This window comes from Triturus cristatus, chromosome 2_1 (assembly GCF_964204655.1).
Source record: "Triturus cristatus chromosome 2_1, aTriCri1.1, whole genome shotgun sequence".
Taxonomy (NCBI): domain Eukaryota; kingdom Metazoa; phylum Chordata; class Amphibia; order Caudata; family Salamandridae; genus Triturus; species Triturus cristatus.
Genome location: NC_140581.1, coordinates 1,044,818,477 through 1,044,841,795, shown reverse-complemented (window position 1 = coordinate 1,044,841,795; position 23,319 = coordinate 1,044,818,477). Strand labels below are relative to the sequence as shown.

At 44.7% G+C, this 23,319-nt stretch overlaps 1 protein-coding gene across 1 annotated transcript in view; it reads right to left on the bottom strand.

Moving 5' to 3' along the window:
• The window catches only part of FAM13A (family with sequence similarity 13 member A), a 927,448-nt gene that overhangs the window by 865,952 nt on the left and 38,177 nt on the right, over positions 1-23,319 (bottom strand). The window lies entirely within an intron of this gene.

Here is a 23,319-nt window from a genome sequence, read left to right as displayed (position 1 = left end):
ATTGGTAACTAAAATGGGTCAATTGCGAAGTAAAATATAAATGAAAGCAGGGTTTGGTTTAGAATCTAACATGGACGATCGCTGAAGGAAATGTTGAGCAGACATACATTTTATCTGCCTATGCCCAGCCCAGGAGGGCATGCGTAAATGCACAACTGAAGCCCCTTTTTTGGTCTCACCTAGAGGCAGCTTTCGTTGTCGAAGATCTTCTGTGGAGGATACAAAATCTTACAGTGGGCTCTGGGTCAGCCCTTTGATTACACCGGGTTGGTTGACTTTGTCAATCTCTTTGCTCGATTCCTATTGGATGTCTTTTCTTCCTCTGCTTGTGTTTGTCCCTTCCATGGAGCTTAGATTCTTTACCACCGTTTTGATACCAACCTCTAGCCTCAACACTCACGCCTCCCATCCACAATCAAGGGCCCAGACATTCACATTTGATCCTTCAACAGGAATAAAGTTCCTCCGCATCATCTCTTGGACAGCATGGTGCATGTGGGTGACCTCATGGAGAGGGAGACTTTGCCCCACGAAGAATGCCAACCTAGCTTCTGCGGTTCTCTGGCTCAAAGGTTCCCTGTCTTGTGCACCCTTTCCCCAGTAAAGTTGTGGAGATTTTCTGAAGAATGCTTAACACAAGATTGAAATTAATTCAGGCATGTTTCCTAAGAACGTGCAGGTGGGCACATTTAGATGTGTAACAATAAATATTAAATTACTGATGTTCACAGCTGCGCAACACTGTCAAAAATACACAATCATACTTCGGGCCTCCATCCGTAGGCTGTTGTGCAATTTATGCAAAGACGTTCAATATTTGTGAGGCAGCTACTGAATGAGAAAGCTGCACAAAGCAAAACAACTTAATGAAATTACACAAGGAAACTGAACATGTTAAACTCAGATCTTCCATAAATGAAGAAACTGGGCAAAATTCTCTTTTTGTAAGACGATTCACTAACCAGATGAAATCAGAGATAAAGACCAAATGCAAACTTTTACCGGTCCCTATAAGTGCCTAGCTTGAAAATGAAGAACAATAAACATGTCCTTCTCACAGAGTCTCCATCTTGTGTGCCTAGGAGGACATCTCTTTAGGCAACAAGAGATGGAAAAGAAATTCATGACAGAGTAACCAACTGTGACACACTTAACGAGGGGGTGATACAGAGGTATTGGTTATCCAATACACTTTTATGGAAATGGAGACAGATTGGGAAGCAGAGCTACGCAGGCAGCCTGGTAGCAACCAGTGTAGACACATGCGAGGCTAAAGGTTGCACTGTATTGGTTAATCATGTCCTGTTCCATCAAACCAAAGGCAATAATCTTCAAGCCAAATGGTGCAGGAACCCGCAACACATCATCAATTCAATGGAAGTTGCTCCCCTGACAACACCTGTACACAAATTACCAGTGCAATTTCTATCTAAGTACACATTCCAATGATGCATAATGCAAAAGCATTTACCCAGGAAATACTTCATATTCAAATGATGGGACTCTGGTATGAAATCCTTGCTTGTGCTTATCGCAACAGAAAGCTTCTGGGTGGTATGAGGACCTGCAGGTCTGGGATGAACAGATTGCAGTGTTATTTGCTCCAAAAAATAATGCACCTACTAAGCACCTGTTAGATAGGACTAATTTGCACACTGTGCAAAAGGTGATGGCATAAGCGTATGATACAATGCATAACATATTGTAAGGCTGTGAGCCTAGAAAGCAATAGGATTCCTTGAGTGTGTGCCACAATACGAGCACGTCAGTGCAGTTTACGTCACCTCATCCAGTACCATATCCACACAAAAACATCATTATCCCAGCAAAATTATGTGGCCCTACGCTCACAGCTGTGCCGTACACTTCGATATCTGTGCAACTATAAAAAATGTCACCTCCCCTAAAAAATTTTTTTTTTAAACCCGCTGTTTTATTGACAAGTAAGCCGTGGTTTGCTGCTAGGGTCATAGGTCCTCTGACCTGCTGTCAGTGTATGTGTCTTGTGGACTATCTGCTGAATAGGACCCCCTGAAGACGAACAGCATCTGCAAACAGCAGTGGCAAAGCTAATAGGCCTGCACTAGTAGCCCTAATCTGAGACCTAGGTGCTTTGTCGATGCTTGTTAAAGAATCTAATGATAGGTCATTAAGGGAATACGAAGAAATATTGTTATTAGGCCATTCTGAAGAATCTATTTTTAAAACAGTCTATTTTTTTATTTTGTTTCTAAACACCAGGGTTCGAGTCGGGGGTACACGCAGGTACACGGCGTCCCCCCACTCTTTTCACAGGGTGTACGCCGTTCCCCCTGCCAATGAGTCTGTCCCCACAGAAATATGCTGAACTTGTCCTGGTGTAATTTTCAGACACCGGGACACGTTCAGCAGCACCTGCACGCTGCCTGCTTTCCATTCCCAGCAGCAACGTACAGGCAGGGAGGGAGCCTTTTTTCACCTCTAGCTGGGCCGAAGTTAAGGGGCCATCAGGTCTCCTTTTGTTTGTAAATGCTGACTGGGGGCCGCCTGGAACCTTACATTTAAATGTAAATACCACAGAGGGAAACAAAGGCACACAGCTTGCCTTCTCTTCACAGGTACTTAAGAGAGGCATGCTTTTGCCTTTGTTCTGTCCCTGTATATAAATGCAGACACTGTAAGACTGTCAGATGGGTTAGTCTGTCCCAGTATTTACACAAATAATTTAAATAGCACTATTTTATTTCTTTTATAGCGCTACGTCGTGACGTCATGAGGTCATTTGCATATTGTCTTACTTGGCCTGTCCCCCCACTTCTTTTTATAGGACTTGTGTCCTGCTAAACACAGCTAGGTTTTGTCAGCCATACAAGAAGCTACTTCATCCATGTTGCAGTTGGAGCACAGTCAACTCAGTGGCATTATTCTAAACTGATGCAGAATTCAAGCCACTACCGCAAATTAAGGCCCAGTCGCATGAATTGCAGCGTTTATTTCACAATTTCAATCTTCCCTTGCAATGAAGAGAAGGCCTCGACCTCAACATGGACCTCTGACACATCAGTGTATAGTAAAACCATGAACTAATCCAAAAGAATCATTTGAAACAAAAGGAATGGGCCAGGGTCTGGCAGTCCACCCACTCTGTTATGTCTATTTGCTGTTGAAATATAACAGAAAAAGAAAGAAAGAAAAAAAGAACAAACCACAATGACTCGGGGAGCGCTTGAACGAAGCAAAGAATGCCCAATGCACATTAAAAATCACACATGACGCAGGATTCAAGGAACAATAAATGTTGTCTTCAAGGCATTGCCGTTGGTGAAATGCAGTCAAATAATGAATAATATTGAAAGAGGAGGAAAATACGCAATTGAAGAAATTAGTCGAATCCTGAAGGCAGCATTTTTTCATAATAGCAATGGCTGAAATAATGTTGTATCTGTACAATCTTTCCTTCATTTAATTTTTTGTCACAGCTGTGTTGTAAATATGCTGCTTTTATGAATGGGATTAGCGTTAAGATTAGGTATTTAATCTTGAAAATGTTATCTTGATAATTTTTACAAATTTAAAACTGTACAAGTAAGTAAATAGTTGTGGACATGTGTAATTATTATGAAGTTACTGAAATTGTGAATAATTGGTGGGATATTGCAATCAAAACGTGGCTTTGATTGAGTTGGCCTTAAAACATGTGAAAGAATAAACGCCAAAGGGAAGGCAACTGTTGTGAAAGTTGCTAGGTCAAAATTTCTTCTGTAGAATTTTTAAGCGTGAAGAGGAATACTTAAATGCTATCGGAGCAACCAGCATGTCAGCACCATCAGAGAGGGTTTTAATGGCTTATGCTTTATGGTATTATTTCATCCAGCAGCTCTGAATTCAGGGACTTTTGGATTTAGTGTCCACGTGTTGTGTGAGGGCTAAAAAGCGTCAGTTTGCTAAAATGAAAGGGAATAGGGGGGCATGACCACGGATCAGGCACCATGTACACAGCCTTCTGGAGCTCTACACTTTTTCCCAAACATCCCCATAATATCCTGTGTAAGACCTGATTATTGGCAAATGCCCGCAATGCCACCCCGTACTGTGATAATCAATGTTAGTCCCAGAAGTGGGTATATCAGTCTGACCCACTTGCCCAGAATCTGGGACCAGCGTAGTCTTTGTGCACTGGATATTCTGGAAGCCGGTCCCGCAGAAGCTGTTGGAAACAGACTTCTCCGATTCAACGAAGAAACAGAAGAGAAGAGAAGAAAGGAGGAACAAGAGAGAAGAAAATAGAATCAGGATCCCCGACCAATGGACTGCGGAATCGACTAAGAAAGATGCCAAGTTGGCTGTAGCTGTTGATGGAGTAAGGGGGGGAACAGGTCCTCCGGGAGGGCAGGAAAAACTTGTGATCGACCAAGAGACACAGCCTGGAAGGAAGGAGCTGACCGTGAGCGGGAACAGACCAAGCAGCAAAGACCCAGAACATATTGGAAAAGATCCAAACGACCCAATGAGGCAACGGACAACTCTATTAATGCGCAGGCCCTAAGCACTTGTCAATTAACAGAGAGGTAGAAAGCTAACAAGACTGCAGATAAGGCCTACCAGCAACTCCTTGAGAAGCTGAGTGGGCACCTGCGAGCAGCCCAAGGTGACTATCTACTCTCTATATACAAAATGCCGTTAATAGACTGAAAGACTGAGCTGGCAAATCCCGGAACCAGTTTTCTGGGGAAGGAAATCAGAAACAGAATGAGAACTATCTGAAAAGGGTATATTTTAGTGCCTATGCTGTCCTCTAGTCCCTCAAGAGCCAAGCAAAGACCTTCAGACACTGGCTGATACTGTACATGACTATTAAACAGTTTTGAATAATGGGCAGAAAAAAACCCTAATCCCCTCAAAAACAGAAGCTGGGTAAATATGCATTTCAGCTCAACGGAACGCAAGATTAGAAAGTAGAACAATGGGGTAAATACCCGGCAGACAACACCTTGCAGGAGAACAATAGCCCAGTGCTCAGAGAGCTCCTACTAGTGGTGAAGGATACCTTGACAGTTTGGAAACAATGACACAGCTCCGATGCCATCAAGAGGGAAAGGACTGAAATACATTATGCTATTCTCACCACATTTGCACACGGTGGTTGAGAACAAAACGTGGCAGTTCATGAATCCTGTAGAGGCATGGGAGCTGGATAGAAGGGTGGCATACTGTGAGCTAGAAAAGAAGAAGACACAAGGTATCAATAACCAATTGAATAGAAGACCAGGAATGGGGGGGGGGGAGTAGGAGAAGAGGAGTGATGATATCAGATGAAAGAAGCAAGACCAGAAGGCCACAGAGGACAATATAGAGCAGAGAACCAGATATTAGAATCTCCTACAGACCCAGAATCAAACTTGTTAGACACTGGTGATGTGTCTCAAAACAATCCTGAATCAACCTAGCCCTTTCTACAAACCAACCAAATACAGGCCTAGGCTCTCTCCTCTGCAAAATGTGTGTGACAGCCAGACTGATGACATGAACACATTGGACCAATGCAACTGATGAGAATGCAGATTATGATGCAAGGCCACTCCTAGGTAACCATGGGCTTAAGGGACACAAACTGTCTCATTGAATATGTAAGAAGGGAGACAAGTGATCTTCAAAAAACTCAAATAAGGAATCTTTGCAGGGGGGGGGGGGGGGGGACAAGACACAGTGAAAATCCACACCACAGTAATCTAATACCAATTGTTATTGTAACATAGTGGGTGCATCTGCTGTGACACCTTGACTTAAGGTTATTAAGGGGGTTAAATATAAATTTTTGGGGAGGAGAGCACATTGCAAATTGGGGTTGTGATGGGTGAAGAGTCCACAATGCGATGCTGTGTGAAAGGGGGGGGAACCTAGCCAGGAATGCAAAAAAAAAAAAAACAGGTATGGTGGGAAAGGCCTTCTAGTCCAGTGAAAGATGGAAGGGGTGACAACCAGACTTCTAGATACACTGGTAAACACTCACATCTATGACAGTGAACGTCAAGGGGCTAGCCAATAAGAATTAAAATGGGGTTGTACAAAAAGTACAGCTCAAAAAGCAGAGACAGGATATCTCCAAAAAACCCTATTAGGAGCTCTGTTCGTTTATAGAGTGCCACTCTGGCCAACACAAAAGATCCAGAGGTGTTGAAAGATTACTAAAAGAAATCATTAAGATTCCACGAAGAACAAACTTGGACAGATCATCTGAGATAGTATGCAGCAGCTTCTGGCCAGCAGGCTGACACTACAAACTCTCAGGACTCTAATTGTAAATGGCCCTAGTGTAGTTAGAAGGGGATTTCAATATTTTAATGAACAGAAAGACCGGTCCCATAGGGCTTCATATATAGGTACTCACAATCCCAGACTGGAGGACTTCACGCAGGTGATGAGCTTCATAGGTATCTGGAGGAAACTCAATAATAGAGACAATAAATAGTTACTCTTTATTTAGAAGCCCATAACATGTACTCCAGAATAGATTATCTCTTTGAGCAACTACACTCATACATAGGCTAACCACAGCCCAGTACCTAGCCAGAGAAGTCTGGGGTCATTCCCCTAGAACGATAACTCTTGAGGTGTTTACTACATGCAGGTGACCTATTACTATTTATAGCGGATTCTACGGAAACCATGACCAGATTGAAAATTGTATCTGTAAAAAATGAAAATTACTCCTGATCTGGCATGAACTGGGATAAATCTCTACTGGTTCCAAAAGGAGGATGGAACCAGACAGCAAGACCCACCCCTATGTCCCTACTGGTGGAGTATGACCACTAGCTCACAAAGATTTTATGAGATCCTTGAACCACTGCTCCTAAAGACAGGTTCAGATGCCTTTCATTGGTGATCGCTTCCCTTGTGCATGTTAGGTCGAGTAGCCTGTTCAAAATGATTACACTTTTGAAAACCAGAGACCTTTTACCATAAATTGGATTATATGACTAATTGCTCTGGGAAGAAAGCACATTGAAAATTTAATTGAAGATATAAAGATCCATAAGTGGCGAGGGTCACCGTAGACTATATATTACCAGGCTGCCTAGTAGATAATATAAACGGATGGACGTTTGCGTCTCTGCATGAGTCAGAATAAAATATGGATAGACATGCTGTGGATCAGTGGGGATACAGAGGTTGTATATACGTGAGGCACCCTGCTACGGTGAATACTACCAAACAGAGAAACGAGTTGGGGAAATACAAGCATTAGCACAAACTCCAATTTGTGTAGCAGGAAGGATTCTAACCCGAGTGCTATTTGAAAACCCGAGATGTATGTTTGATATTTTCACCAGGTAAAACACAGTGCAAATCAAGTGAGCAAACTGTCCAAAATCAGGGCATGGACTCCTCAGAAGGGACAAAAAATGCACAATAGTTGAGCAATCTGTTTCTGAGGTATGAAACTTGGAATGGGGATGAATTGAGCACCTGATAAATACCACATCCCACGGGATTATTTACTGGGTGTGCAATTTGTCCCTCGAATAGCCCCAGTATTCTTATGTCTGCCTTTCAACCCACATTCTAAGTGACATCATTCTGTGGCTCCTTTGTTTTATTCACCGATTTCCAGTAAAGGGAACCACAGTTAGTTCAGCCAACACCTTGGAATCCTGAGCTGCAGCAAGTGTTTCAGTTGTTTCAGTACCTCTTACTATTCGAAAATCAGGATCTGCCCAGAGCTCTGTCAATGTGTCTCGATGCTGATTAACACTGCTACAGCACACACAGTCCAGGGACCCTCACACAACATTGACAAAGCACCTCAATCCGAATATGCAGGTACCCCTGCATCCTACAATCATCGTCTGCAAGTTTAGCATCTACTGCCATGCTACCACAATGGCAGTGGTTGCAGTTAAAGGCCTCCAGTGAGGCACAGATGAGGGTCTCAAGTGCATTTTCAATGGCTAACGGACACGGGTAAGGACTTAGATGAATGAGCCTCCCAGAGGTAACTCTGCATCTTGGGACAGAGACTCTGCAGTCCACCCAACCACTCAGTGATCATGCATCCTCTGCAGGATTGCTGGAAACAAGAAGTGGGCTGATGGTGTGAACGGATCCAGACTGTTATGTGTGTCTAGAGATCCTGTCCATTGCAATGGAGAAGAACCAGGTGGTAGGTCGCATTAACCACTGGCAGGGAGGTAAAGAGTGTCCAACCCTACGCAACATTTATTCTTTCAGAGGAACTCAACTGTGCTTCAGGTGGGATAGGAACATGCACAGTGCTGAGGGTATATAGACTGGGGAGGTGTGGTAGAAAATATATATATATATATATATATATACGGATGGTAAATTGGAGGTGCAATTATTTGCACCATTCCTATCTGGAGGTCATTTTGCTCAAAAGGTTTTCTGCAACAATTTATTAAAAGTGCTCATTCTGAATTGGCCATGGTGTAGCAAGTCAGATGGAATGAAACCCTGTGTCAGAAATGAATACATAAATAAAATAATGTGTGCGTGTATGTTGCATATTAATACAAAGATACAAATTCTGAAGTAAAGGTCAAACTCTTTTTCTCTTTGACGGTATTTCAATTTCTCAAATGAATTACCCTCACAAAGTTGGATTAAATTAAGCTTGGTCCAAATCATCAGTGCGAAAAGGTCCAAATGGGGAGGCGGGTGGGCAACAATTGCGTCTTCCAACAAAATCCCCCACACGCAATTAATTGTCAGCATCAGACCAATCAGCATCACTGTCCCCAGGTGTGGTTATGATTTACCCACTGTGGAAAAGGGGAGTAAGTTACATTGGGCTCCATGTGTTCTGCTTCCGCAAGACACACACACATTGTAGCGCATCACGTTAGCAAGCACACATATGCAAGCATTGCTTATTGACCCTATCGTGCAAATAGATACTGATTACCTCTGCATGGCTTGCTTATTAGTTAGTTAGTCATCTTGAGTTGGTAACTCTCGTAGTATACTTCAAAAGAAACAGTTCACAAACAAGATATATCTACTAAGTTTTCATTATTTATTATTTATATAGAACATGCCAAATATTATAAGGACACTCATAATAGTTTTAGTTTTGGCCATTACATTTTTTCTCTAGTATTTCTTTACAGGACTGCATTATCCCTATGATTAAGGGTGAAAAAGGGGACTCTGTTGCCAGGGCTTTCAATGCAATGAAAGCAGAGGAGTCATCACAATGCCACATCCATCCGTAATTGCAATTTACATAGTGAAACTGAAAGCGTACCATGAGGCAAGCAGACAGACTGCACAGCTGCATTCCTCATTGTACCTCGACTCTGCTTCGCTTATTTGTGCCTGGGATGACGACAAGGTTGTGGTTATTCCCCATTTCCAGTCTTTAATAGCTATCTATATTTTGTATTCTATAAGTTTTACTGTGTGTGGTGAAGGGTTATTATCGCACACCTCGAGACGGTTGTATTATTAACTCCCCAACGCCTCTTCCAACAATCCCCCATCTATGCGTAGTGACCTAAGACAATAAACAAGCATCAGTCTGGTCACTCATTCATGACAACAAAAGGCTTCCAACATAAGCAAAACTACAATTCAACATGCTCCTAACCTGCACTCCCTCATGGAGTACGATGTTGCAACGTCACGATTTATTTATTGTTCGAGTTTTGTATAGCGCAAACTTGACCCTAAGGTATCAGAGCGCTTTACAGAGTTGGCATAGCAGCAAATACACGAGTTACACTTATAGTATAAATAAATACAAAGTGATAGTGTGTAAACGAAGTATACGTCAGACATCCGGATATGTTGACGATACAGGTTTGAGGTATGTACAGTATATACGTATATAGTGCTTTACAAAGTTATCACAGCAGCAGGTGCATAGATTACATGGGGAGAATATGAAACAATAATACATAATGACAATATATAAAGAAAATTTGGATGAAACAGTAGTATATATGGAGTATGATTGAGGTAGAAACGGTATATATAAATATGACGCATTTGGGGTAGTTGCAGTATAAATATATTTTGCGCTTTACAGAGCTAGCACATCAGTAGGTGCACAAGCTACAGGTGGGGTAAATAAAAACCGTAAAAACAATATATAACGGAAAATGGCGAGAGATAGTGATATCAATGGATGATAAACCTTCGGAGGCAGATAAAGTAGGGTGCTGTGCAGGTGAGGAGAGTGGAGACACAGTTTTCCCCATAGTATTGATGTTCAGAATTATTCATATGGTGTGGGGTCGGAGCAAACAGACCAGTCGGATGGTTTAGAGAGGAGGGTTTAGATATTTGTTGAAGAGAAGAAGTTTCAGTTTCTTCTTGAAGTGAGGGAATGAAAGATTGTCTTGAGTCAGTGAGCTCCAGATTCCGGTAGCATTGCTGGAGAAGCAGCTGGTGCGAGATTTCTCTTTCTTACATTTTGGTGGGATCCAGAGTAGACTGTGAGAAATTGTCTGACGGGCTTTTGATCATTTATTTGGGAGGTAGACAGTTTTTTCCGTGTAGAGAGCTTCGTGAGTTATGCAAGTGGTTTTGAGTATAGCTCTCGATGTCACAGAGGTCCAAAACACTGTCACAATTTAGCTGTTCACAAGGGGCAGGTTCCAACTACATGTTTGACCCTCCTATGCCCCTTGAGACTGAAGCCTGCTGTTCAAGGACCCTCTCTCTGATCCTACCAATCCTCTCCCCAACCACTGGAGACAATGTAGCCAGGCAATGTGCTTAATTTCAACATCGGAGAGCATGTCCAATCATACAGGTAGGTGGTTTATGTAGCCAAACTGCTTCAACAAGAAGGCAAGTGCACCTCAAGTACTCAGGTTCACAACCAGCCTATCTCTGGCCTTATCTTCTTTTCTGGCTAGCCCTATAGAAAGCAAAACGTGTCATTCTCGTTTGTCTTAAATGGTATCGTACAAGTTCAAAGCTATAATACCGTGTCTAGAATGGTATAAGGCCTTTGTCATTTTCTTGCTCAGCGTGGGTAGCACTCGCTAAATCTACGCTCAATGAGTTTATGGAAAATAGCAAAAGGCTTTGTCACTTTCCTAGCTGGACGTGGATAGCAATTTTGATAATCAAATGCTTAAATATTCTATTTATCGTCAATAGTACCTGTCACTGACCTTTGGATATTCTTCACAGGTTTTGCTACTCATAGACCATTTTAAGTTGTGTTTGTTTCATTTGTTGTTTCACAGCACACCAAGATCACTATGAACATGTGAACTCTTGATATCCGAAGTACCTGCACGCTGCCTGCCCCCAGGGTTGTTGGCTCACTAGCTGTGTTAGCTATTGTACAATAACATGCCGCCGGCCCCCAGGGTTGTAGGCGAGAGGCTGTGTTGGAAAGAGGATTGTCTTCAATAAAAAGTAAAAAAAAATAAAAAAGGCTTACATATTCTGATGCAAAAACAGACAGTTGCGGTGGAAAGGTTCACAGCGTCCATGAAAGCAGCAGATGCACTCTGTAAAGGGGCAGTTCTCCATTTACCGACACAAAACTATCACCCGGGGGTTCCCTAAATTGTGTTTTGCATACTGAAGGGCAAGGACCGCTCCAGTCCAATTTCATACTATTCAGCATAGTGTCTTATTTTATTGACCATGGAGGACAGTGATTTCTCGGCCTTACGGGATTCAAAAATGGGACTTGTATGCTTCAAAAGTGTGCAAACAAGCATCCATGATGGATCCATCCTACCTCTCCAATCGTCAGCCTCTCATGTGCAAGTGTTCCACAAATACCACAGATACAAATCCACGAGCAGTGGGTGACACGCGGTGAGTGGTCTATGAGAACCAAGTATGTATGTTGATACCTTTGGGCCTTCAGCTGTTTTTCTACACCACACTGTAATGCTAGCTATGCTCGGGTAGCAGCACATCAGTTATCCTCGAGATGACTGCATCATAGGGATTTGTCAAGTCTGATATGTGCACTGGTCCACAGTACGCTGAACTGGTTTCAATCGTTCCCATTAAAGGAATGTACAAAACGGAAGGGTGGATCTCAAAGTACTTTAGTGTGACCCCACAGGTAGGATAGTAAAGGGAAAACAGAGCCAAGGTGGGCGCACAGTAAGGGCCATTGCACAGGGCCTTGCGCCAGGCACCACAAAGGGGGCCCCATGCCACATCTTTTAAATCGGCTCTTAATCAACAGGTTAGTAAGACAACAAAGCATTGGAAATTTGTCATTGATAAGTTATGCACATGGTCAGAAAGGACAGGACTGACCTGGAGGGCGAACAGTGTGACAGACATTGGTTGTAAATATAGATAGTCTGCCTTGGAAGGGCTACCTTCTTCGTTTGGCATCTTCCGAGGCTTTGTTTATTTTCTGGACGCTATAAAAGTCAGTAAGCAAACTAGAGAATGGAGAAGACCACCAGCTCAAACTGGCACAGAGCTATTGCATAGGTCAGTGCAGCAAGTGTAGTGTTAGGGGTAGAATATGTGTTTATCAGGGACCTAGCTAGTATTGGTGCAACAGATGCAGTGGCACCAAGACCCAGGGTGTTGAGTGGGCCTTTTTACATCAATCATGGCTGTCTTTTACTGCACAAGCAGGAAGCAAGGCAGGGTGTTTTCTTTGCTTGTATTAGGACTGATGACACAATGGCTACACTACAAGTCTTCTTGAAGCACGAGATTGGTTGTCAGGGTCGATTCCCAATCATTGTACACAGAAGCAGCATCCTATGCACCTCTGGCCTGCAGAAAAACAGCCTTTTCCGCAAACCACAAAGCAAACAATGCACAACATATGCAGAAAGACCTTGCAACCCTAGAAAGGGGCAACATAATGCATCCCCTACCTGGGTACCCTCATCATTTGCACCACAGTACTGCTTCTCAGAACTTCGCACACATGTTCATTTAAAATGATAAGAATCCCCAAAATGTCACCTTAATGCATAAAATAAACTATATCCCATATAAACATAACCTCTCTAAGCTTTTGAGTCTCAAAATACACCCCTTCATTATTCATAATAGGTTTTGGAAGCAGTGACAGCAGTACTGCTGCTGTACAAGTGCTTAATTTGTAATAGAATGTATGCCGGTGCCCCAAAGCTCTGCTCAGAAACCTGCGGCCGGTGCTTTTAAAAATCAGCTCACTAAATACCATGGCTGCGTAGTCTTGAATCGACTTTATGGTTCTTCCATCCACTATCAGACACTCCCTGCTCGTTTGTCTAACTCTTGCATGTTCCTGCTTAACGCAGATATCTCAAGTCCACAGGTGAATAACGTTACAACAAACAAATGATGGACGGAATGCTGACAATGCAGACATTCTCCCCCAGTTGTTGTAACACAGGTGAATAACAGCAATTTTGTTTGGAGAAAACTATGTTGCAGGTTTATTTGGTACAGTAATGTACCAACCTTAGGGCGATTCAAGGGCAGCCAGTGACGATGTAACTTAAGCTGGCTGTCTACCGGATTAGCCAATGATGACCAGGAATAGACACGTCTGGTGCTGAACCTTTGGGGATTCACCCCACATCTGGTCCCCATAGTCCAGGAAAAGAATTCAGATGCAGAGGTGGAGCGTTGCCAGGCAATTCAGGCTTACAACTGCCCATGGTTATAACAGGGAGCTGTAGATTTCATCCCGGGGCCCTACCATAAGGACTCCCGGTGTATTGCATTAGTAATCACACATAAGAGCTAGGGAGGGTCTTGTGGTGCTAGCCCATCCAAAGAGGATGACCCCTTCAGCCACAGGGTACTGGAGGATGATCCTGCCACGGAAGTAACTTTGCCAAAGGGTTTGGCTTTCGTTCTTAGGCTCAAGCACTTCCCCCTCAAGCCATGGGCTAGGGGGATAAAGCAGCAGAAGGTGTTCAGCCTGGCAGGACAATGTTGTACTAAGCTGCTGCCAGCCAAATGGTCGCACTGCATGCGACGCAGGCAGCAACTTCTCTTTTTTGACGTGTTGTCCATCTTCTTTCGTTCCACTTTGTGTTTCCCTCTCCTATTCGGGTCAATATATGATGAGTAAAAGTAAGTGCCAGTCTGCAGAAATGAGTGCCTGTGGACACTGCGGCTTAAATTGAGCACTGTCGCTGTACATTACAGTATTAGATTTTTTAAATCTTTAGTCTTAACATCAAGCCTAAACGCAGTGGACTCTGGTTGTTGCAACACTGTAATCAGTATGCTCTGGGGGAATGGACAACCAACACTGTAATCAGTATGCTCTGGGGGAATGCACAATGAGGAATGTAACGTTCCCTGGAAAAGCTGTAGGTGCTGCTGGGCTGTTCCATTAATTTCAGCATTTATTATAGTAATATAGGGCTTGCACTATGGTCAAGAAGCTTCTAAGCGCTACAAATTAGAAAAGGAATAGAAACAGTGAGAAACAAAACAAAAAACGCAAACATTGTATTCATTTATTTCGCAGATTTCTATAGTGCATAGCCACCCAAGGCATAGATGCGCTTTACATGTTAACAATAACAGCGACGCAAAGTGTCATAAGGAACAGATAAAGTTGCTGTAGATGAGAAAAGGTGTTTAGCAGGGGCACTGGGTTAAGCAGAAAAAATATTTAGGGTTTTACTGATATTCGTACCAGGAAAATTACTTCTTGTAAAGCTGCTACCCTGATGTCAAAGAGGACAAAGGGTAGAGTGATGTCACTTTCTGTGATGTCAGTTTGCGTCATGTCACGGAATATGCAAATTACGTGGGCTCACCTTTCTGGCTGGGGCCTCAAAAATCCTAGCAGCAGACCCAGATAGAGACCCTTCTGGCGGGTGGCGAAGGATCACAATCTAGCAGTCTGCAGCAGGGAGACCGCTTAAAAGCTTTGGCAGGGAAGTCCCAGGCAAACTGCTGTAGAAGCACTCTTGCATGCAGCCACAGGGCAAGCCGAGGCAAGGCGCAAGATTTAAGAAAGGATGTTCCCTTCCGGTCTGTATTAGGGAGAAGCCCTGTAGTCCACGTGAATACCATTTGCAGAGTACTGAATGGATACCATATGCATGGCATTTTAGGAACAGGGTTAGGATAGGATCATCACTTATAAAGCGCGAACGAATGCCGAGGCGTCTTGGCGCTGGTCCATAGAAAGAGATCGCTCCACCTAACCCCTAGTCGTATCAAACAGCTGTGTTTTTATCAGTTTTCTGAAAGCTTGGTGATTCTCCGTAAGTTTAACAAAGCCAGGGAGCTCATTCCACAGGCAAGCCGCCTGAAAGGAAAAAGCTCTACCACCCCATCTGGCTTTTCTGACACGATTCAGTTGCAGTAAGCTTTGCGTAGATGATCTCAGTGTCCGCCCCGGGAGATATGGGCTGAAGAGCTTCTGGACTTCCAGAGCTCCCCCTCCAAAGACCGCCTTATGAACTAGGCATAACGCCTTGAACTCTATGCGCTGCTGAACTGGAAGCCAGTGAAGCGCTTCAATTCCCTTGGCAACAGACTGGTCCCTGGGTACATCCAACAGGAGTCTAGCTGCCGCATTCTGCAGGATCTGCAGTCTTTTGAGCAAGGTCTTATTCAGTCCAAGCAGTACTGCGTTACAATAGTCCATTTTGGACAGCACTAAAGCTACAACCACATTCCTACGAAGATCTGGATTAATAAACGGGAAAATCTTCCGCAGTATCCTAATTAAGTAAAAACAGGAGGAGGCAAGGTTGTTGACCTGTGCGGAGAAATTGAGTTGGTTATCAAATATCACTCCCAGATTTCTGACCTTAAACACAGGACAGGGACATTCACCTGCCTCCGCCGGCCACCAGGAGCTATTCCATACCGGACTTCCTGGACCAAATTCCATTATCTCCGTTTTCTCTGTGTTGATCTTAAGGAAGTTTTCTCGCATCCATCTCATGATTGCAGACATACAGCTATGAAACTTGTTAGCCGTGTCATTTGATTCTTCACCAGCCGAGACTATAAGCTGTGAATCATCAGCGTAGGAGATCACAGTAAAACCCTGAGCCTTAATAAGCTTGGCCAGGGGGGCTACATAAATGTTGAAGAGCGTTGGGGACAAAGAGGAGCCTTGTGGCACACCACATGGTAACTGGAACGGGTCTGACCGCAAGCCGTCCCATAACAGACTGTTATCTCTGCCATCCAAGAAAGAGGCTAGCAGTGCCAATGCCCTACCCTGGACCCCACACTCCTGAAGCCTTCGAAGCAGCACCTTGTGATTAACGGTGTCGAAGGCCGCCGAGAGGTCCAACATCACCAATACTGCACGACCTCCGCGGTCAGCTATCGCCCGTACATTTTCTGCTGCGATCAACAATGCTGACTCCGTGGAGTGCTGGGCACGGAAACCGTGCTGAGATGCGTCGAGCAAATCATGGGCTACCAAGTGTGCTGTAAGGGCACGATTTAGTTCTTTCTCCAGAATCTTCGCCCCCAAGGGCAGGGCAGAGATAGGACGATAGTTTTTCAGAACGAGAGGGTCTAATGTTGTTTTTTTTAATAAAGGTTTAATTATTGCCCTCTTCCAACAAGACGGATAGCGCCCAGATTGCATTGCAATGTTAATTACCTGGGACAGTTCCTCCGCAATCAAGTCAGCAGCCAAATGGACCACGGATGGGGGGCAAGGATCCAGAGGTGAACCTGAGTTTGTTGAGAGGATCAACCTCTTAGTTTCCTCCACAGTAATTGCGGCAAACTCACTGAGTTCTATGTCGTTCCTCATGCCCAGATCCGGCCCTACCTTACCCGTTCCGGGGCTGTGACCCAGGCTGCTGAACTCATTATAAATGACCTGGACCTTCTCTTGGAAATATGCTGCCAACTTTTGACACATTTCTTGGTCCGGTCGATAGTTGCTGTCCTGGGGAGGTTTAGCCAGCACTGTTATGGTTCTAAACAACTCCTTGGCTGAGTTGCCGGCATCCCTGATTTTGGCAGAGAAATAGGCACTCTTGGCTGCCACTATCGCATGCTTATAGGTTGCGAGGGCGCTATTATAATGTGCTTTACCCTCCACGCTATAATCCTTCCTCCAAGACCGCTCGGCCCTTCTACATGTGGCCTTCAAGGTCTTGAGCTCTGCGTTGTACCAGGATGCACTTGGTTTCGTTCTCCTGGTACCCAGTGACTTCTGAGGGGCTACCCTATTCACCGCCGCCTCCAACCACTCCCTAAAGTACAGTGCCGCCTCAGAACTCTCATTAGTCAGGACAGGCCGTGACCCGGCCAATATAGGGAGTAGTTTTTCAGCAGTCACCTGAGACCATAGTCTGATCATACAATTCTCTACTCTGTGACCAGAGAAAGTGGCTGATATCCCAGTCATGATAGTGAAATTTACTACCTTATGATCAGACCAGGGGAGCGCCATGATATTGACCACTTTCAAGGTCATATTATTAATAAATATGCCATCCAGGGTATGTCCCCCACTGTGCGTGGGACTATTGACTATTTGGTTAAAATCCAGAGCTGCTAAACTCTCGATTAACGTGGCAACCTCGGATTGATTCGGGAGTTCTAAATGATAATTAAAATCGCCCAAAATCATAAACGGATGATAAACCACTCGAGACTCTAAGCAATGCATAAGCAGGCCTGGGAAGGTGGACTTTGGACCTGGTGGACGATAAACTAGAATCCCGCGGAAGTTATACAGATTAGCCACATAAATATTGAAGAACATTGCTTCCGCGGCCAGGTCCAGGTGCGTTTCCACCCGGATTTTCAAATGTGACAAATGAACCACAGCTATTCCCCCCCCTTTCTTCTCACCTCTATCTTGGGAAGAGACCACATACCCACTCGGTAAGGCAGTGTTCCAGTCAGGACCGGACGCCTCATCCGACCATGTCTCAGTTAAAAAAACTAAGTCATAGGCACCATTTTCTATCAGGTCATGAATTTGATAAGTATGCTTATGCAGCGACCGGACATTCACCAGCGCACAGCTAAGTGACTGGAGTGGGTGGCCTTTCGTCAAGGGGGGGAGCATTGCTTTACTCTCCGTCCTGAACTCTCCTGTTTTCTGGCCGGTCTGTGGGGGCCTCCCGTCGTCCTTCCTGATGTTGTTCCAAACCTGGCCCTCACACTTGGGGCAGGAGTTTGCCCATGAATCCATCTGATTAGGGTCCCAATTGTGGGGTCTACAGACAGAGTTATCCATATCAAATAACTCCCCTAACTTGGATTGGGATTAAAAATCGGCCTGGCCACGCTAAAAAAAGTGGCCCACATTTGCATATTGTCTTTCCGCAAAACACTGCTTTAGCAACATTTTATTAAACACGGAGGGTGAGGGGGTAAAAAAAATGCACGGATTAGTTTAACACTGGTGAAACATACCTGAAAACAAGTGAGGCCACTTCTGCCCCCGCGCAATAAGCATATATTAATGGGCCAGCCCAGCGAGAGAAAGAAAGTGACACCTCTGCCTGTTGATAAAAGGGGGGTATCCGAACAATGCAGAAACCACCCAAATCACCCCACCAGACTGCTCAAACAAGCATTTACAATGCAATGGTCTCGGCATTGGTAAAGTTAGAGCTATTGGCATTGCTCATGACATTATTTTTGTGTATGTTTTTGTTTTTAACCTCTTCTATGCCCATGACGAGATAGTCTCGTCATGGAGCACGGTTGCGCTGTGCCCATGACGAGACTATCTCGTCATGGACCCCGCCCGCTAATGAAAGGCCCGGCACAGGAGGGGGAAAGGGCGGGGCACTGAAGGGGTTAAAACATGTAGAGAAACGGCATTGTTGTTTACAATGTCAATAGCTTAATCAGTGCGTGTGTAGGTGGCTCTGTGTGTGGGTGCAAATGCAATAGGTCTCGCATTTGAGAGTGATTAAGCTATTGACATTGTAAATAACAATGCCATTTCTTTAAATGTTTTAAAAACATAAACAAAAATGTCATGAGCAATGCCCATTTTTCAGCGATTTCTAAGCACTGTACAGAACATGTCACTATTACCAAACGTTATGCTACAGAGTGTATCCAGCTCTGAAAGAAGGAAGGTTGTCAGCCCTGCCGAGAATTAGACGTGTGCACTGCAGATGAAGTCGGTATCAGCAGCGCGTGTTTCTCGCTCGGCCACCCTGTGAATCTTGGCTGCAGTCCGACATGGTGAAGGGATAAATACCCATCCCTCCATCTTCCCACTAGTCTAGCGTCCTCCCTAGTCTGTACTTAGCACACACAACGCTCCGCAGGTTGGATTGTCCTGTATGGCGGGAGCGCCCACGCAGGCACACGCTGAAGGACCTTTACATAGACGAACGGTATTGGTTAATGCGCCCTCAGTGGCCTGCATTCTGAACTGTCGAGGTCTGGGTTGCTCAAAGGGCCGAAGAACGCATTCTCCAGGCTAGCAGCTGCTTCTTGCCGCCAGAAGTGTTTTTTTTAAAAATTTTATTTGGACCGGAAAGTCATAACGTTTTGTGAAGTGGGCGTTCCTAGATGCGACTTGAGCGTGCTTTTGCGTTGTGTTCTAAAGTCGTCCATAAAAATGCATAGTAAATGGTACAGAGCACGCACCCGTGGCTGCTTCTCTGAAACTGTATTATCCCCGCTCAGTTAAAGAGGGGCAGACACTGTGCTAAGCTTGGAGAAAGCATTTGTGTTATTTTGACATTCCGTCCTTTTTATGGCGCTGATTTGTCAGCGATCGATGCAAAGGCAGGCCGGTGTTGACTCTGTGTGAAGGATGTTTGCCTGCGGGGCTGGAGGTGGAGACCGAGCGGGCGCTGGGGGCTGAAGCCCCTTGCAAGGCCTGGTGCTGTGGAATAAGGCACTGTCTCACTGCGCGCCGCCGTCTCTTGTGCTGCGAAGTGTGTTACAATTGGGTGCAGTCTCGTGCCCCCCTCCGCCCCGTTTGCCATGTGCATGGCTTGTTGCCGTTGGCAACTATCTGTGCAGCTTCTGATAAGGGGCCGCCTGCTTGCAGGAGGTATGTAATGAAAGGTTTGTGCGCCGTGGGAATGTTCATTGGGAGGGTGGGAAGCAATCCCGTCACTACACTTTAATAAATAGTTCTCATCTCTTTTGGGGAGCGGTGGAGGGGCGCCGGAGGGGCCGGTTTCCGCAGCTTCAAAGGAAGATATCCATGTATTAAACACTTCCAGGTGTCTGCCTTCAGCCAGGCCGCCCTCTTAGTGACAGTGTCGCACCCTGCCGCCAGGTCTCGGTGCGGGACCGACGGCAAGCCAGTGATGGGTATACCAAGACCAGAGACCCAGGAGCCTTTGATGTAAGGCGAGCTTCCTTGCATCACGCGCTCTCTTTTCAATTGGCCCTCACTCACCGTTGGACTTAACATGATGGGAACATACTTGAACTAGAATTATGAAAACTGTCACACGGTGTTCAGATATAGAAAGTATCTAAGTTAACCCCATGGTCTGCCATGTATTTTCTCTGTTGTGCGATGTATTAATAGATGAAACCCACTTATGTAAAGCGCTCTGATACCTCCGGGTCAGCCAGCGCTATATAAAACTCAATAAACAAACACTATCGGTGATTTCAATACAAATCGGACTCGATGTAAACAAAAAACATGCAATACATGCTAGGAGCATTATTCTAACAAGGCAGAGCAAAAGGCACACCACCGCCTTTCTCTGAGGCAGAGCAGAAATGCCTCGGAGAAACGCAGCGTCCTTTTCGGATTCGGGGGCGTGTTTTGCTGTTATCTCCTCCAGCCATTGGCTGGAGGAGATAATTAGACTTTCTGCAAAAAACATACCCCCCGATCCGAAAAGGACGGGGCCTGATCGGAGTGACTGGACCTCTTCTCCAATGAATGGCCAGCATTGAAGAGGCCAGCCAATGGAGAACAGGGGCGGGTTCAAGCCCCTCTTCTCCAAAACATTAAATCTCTCGACTTCCGGTTCTGCCTTCGGCAGACCGGATGGTCCCGAGACCTAAAAAGCAGCCCACAGCTAGAACTGGACACCGGCCCCTCGGGCATTGCCCGAGTGCCCATGTCCCCAATCCGACCCTGCTCAGGAACACCCTTGAGCAAGTGGCCAGAGGGCAGAGGTTGAAGTGGGTGGGGCTCGAGGTGAACAAGACGTGCACATACTTTCTTTAATTTATGAAAAACAGTTCCTCTACTTTTAGTCACAGGACAACTGCCCCGGCATGGTTAATTCCGATAGTTTAAATGATTCATCTGTCTCCTGTACAGTGAAACAGAAGGTGGGCAGACAGCTAAACAAGAAACAAGCCTTCTTGCCAGGGTGCTGGTGCCTGAAAGAAATGTAAATGTGCACAACTAGTTCATCTGCAAATGCAAAGGGTGGTTGGAAGCCGATATTCGCTTTAATTGATGGAATCATTTGAAGCTTCCTGATAACACAGATTTAGTTGTTTTGAATGAAAGTGCAAGGAGTTACTAACTGTGCTGTGAAGTGCATAGTTTTAAGGGACACCATATAAAAGGAATTGCACTTCGTATAGTCTGGGTATTGCTAAAATGTATATTTTGGAAGCACTTTTTTATTTTAATCCTTTTTGGGTATTTTGTAGCGGCCTACCTTATACTGTGTGTTATGCAAGTTTAAAACGATGACTTACATATTCACAGTGCTTCATGTCACAAGCTGGGACCTAGTAACACAAAAAAATACATGTCACATTCTCCACTGCACCACCACCAACCAAGAGCCCATATTTATCAAAGGCCTGTGCCACCCTTGCATCACACGCAGGGTGGCGCAAGGACAGCACAATCCTTAAGCTAGATTTATCAAGCCACGCAAAACCACTTTGAGTGGTCCTGTTGTGTGGCTTGGTAAATCTGGAGCAATGCAAGGCAGCGCAAATTTCTGCCTTGTGTTACTTTGCGCTGATAAGGCGTTACATGGGTGGAGAGTGGCTTTTCCAATGCTTCCACTCATTGTTTTTGCTGCATTCCAAGATTTATCAAGAGTAGTAATCTTGGGAATGTGTCAAAATTGTATGCCTTTCGAATAGAGGCGCAATGGTAAGATATAACTTTATTCCTCCTCATTGTTTCTTCTTTTTAAATGTGCTGCATTCTAAAGCACACTTAGAAAGAGGAAATCAAAGGATTATTTTTGTGCAGGAAGGTAATCCTCCCTGCACAAAAACAATCCTGCTTGCAAAGCAGGCACCCTTGCACCATGGGGCAGGGGTGCCTGTGTTGGTGTTAGGCAGGACATAGTGCGCTAGCGCAGGGAGAGAGGAGAAATTTGACATATGTTAGTAAACATAGCACATTTCTGTCCTCTCATGTGACGCAGAGCAATTTGTCTTACTGTATCAAATAAGATAAGTCTGCCCCCTTAATCCTGTGGCTCTCTGGTTACACACTCAGAACTCTGCAGTGTATTAACTAATAGAGATTTCATAAGTACTATAGAGCATTTCCAACTGATTAACTTTACTTGAATTTATTTTTCATTTAAGCGGAGTGTTATTTTATATGTGGTTACCTGAAGGTCATAGACTCAAAAAAAAGTACAGATTATTTTTTTTAGCCCATCTTTGACCCCACCCCACATTGACTGACCCCTCCCCCATTGCAGGCAGCATCACAATTTCCATACTTATTTTAAGGCACTTCGACCCCTGCCAGAGGGATTCCAATTGAAGTCTGTGGCATATAACATAATACCAATTTAGGTTGCTGTGTGGCCCCCTCACAGGCTACAGCATGCAGCATAACAGCGGCAGGCTGATTCAGGGTGCAGGAAAGTAGGATCTGCTTCTCATGGTTACCTCCACTTTCTGCTTGATGTGATGCTGTTTTTTACGAGTCGGACTGGTATCCTGCTAATCAGGACCCCAGTCTATTTGCTTTCTCCCTAAATTGGTAAGTTCAGTACTTAGGTATATCCCAGATTGGATACTGGGGTACCCTTATCAGTCCCTAGTATATGGTACCCATGTACCCAGGGCATAGGTACCCCTAAGATCCCCCATGGGCTGAAGCATGTATTATGCCACCCATGGGAGACCATTCAATTTGGAACTACAGGCCTGCCTGTGTAAGTTGGTGCATGCACCCCTTACTAAAGATATAGGTTTACTATATCTAAGGGTCACTGCACTTAAAACCTATAAGTCACACCTATAAAAGGCCTTTGCAATCCTGAAGTCAGGGTGATCGGTTCTAAGTGAGAGGGTGCCCCTGAATGAGCAAGACACCCCTGCAACCTACGGAGACCATTCTCCCACGTTGTCAGTGCCGCAGCCATATACTATATAGAGGGGCACAGCGTAATCATGTGATGACCATCTCGAAAACGGCTGCAAAGAATCCTGTCATGTTTGGTATCAAACATGTTGGAATCATACCCTCACACCACAAACGGTATG